The 623-nt window shown below is 30.7% G+C and overlaps 1 long non-coding RNA gene across 1 annotated transcript; it reads right to left on the bottom strand.

Annotated features, from left to right (window-relative positions):
• On the bottom strand, positions 1 to 617 carry LOC104703389. Its single transcript, XR_754202.1, has 2 exons — positions 463 to 617; positions 1 to 71 (listed from the first exon to the last, which is right to left on the bottom strand). It is a non-coding gene; the product is annotated as an uncharacterized LOC104703389 (long non-coding RNA).

The following is a 623-nucleotide window of genomic DNA, read 5'->3' as shown; positions in this document are numbered from 1 at the left end:
TTTTTTTTTTTTTTTTACTCAGTCCAGAGAAGAAGTTTTTACAAACTCAGATGCACAAAAACCAACCAGATCTGCAATAAAAAAAACAACAACAATAATGACGACGATAACCCTTAAATGAACATCATAATCATCTCTCAAACACACAAAACTGGGTTTCAAAATTAAAAAAAAATAAAAAAAAATGTTGGGAGTTTTACTTAAGAAATCCAAAAGAGTCTCTTAATCAACTAGTACTATATCTTTAAAACTATTTCCGGCGGGTTTAATTACAAAATTGGGGAAAAAAAAATTAGGTCTTCCTTCCAAAGTATTATTATGGGGTTCTCCATCTAATTAAATAAATGGCCATCTTTTTTTCTTTCATTACATGAAATCAAAAGCGGACAAAGCAAAAAGCAACCCAAAAAAAAAAATTGTAAGAGATAGATTCCATTGATAACAGAGGTAAACCTTACTTACCATGAAGAAGAAGAAGAAGAAGAGATCGATTTCAGAAAACAAAGGCCAGAGAGAGCTGCTTTGAGTTTTCTCTCTCCTGAAAAAATGTAAAGAGGCCACAAGAGGATTTGGTTTCTTTCTTGGACTCTCTCTTTGGAAAGAAAAAAAAAAAAAAAAAAAAA

The sequence above is a fragment of the Camelina sativa genome, chromosome 7 (genome assembly GCF_000633955.1).
Source record: "Camelina sativa cultivar DH55 chromosome 7, Cs, whole genome shotgun sequence".
In the NCBI taxonomy this organism is placed as follows: Eukaryota; Viridiplantae; Streptophyta; class Magnoliopsida; order Brassicales; family Brassicaceae; genus Camelina; species Camelina sativa.
This window is presented reverse-complemented; position numbering and strand designations above follow the sequence as displayed.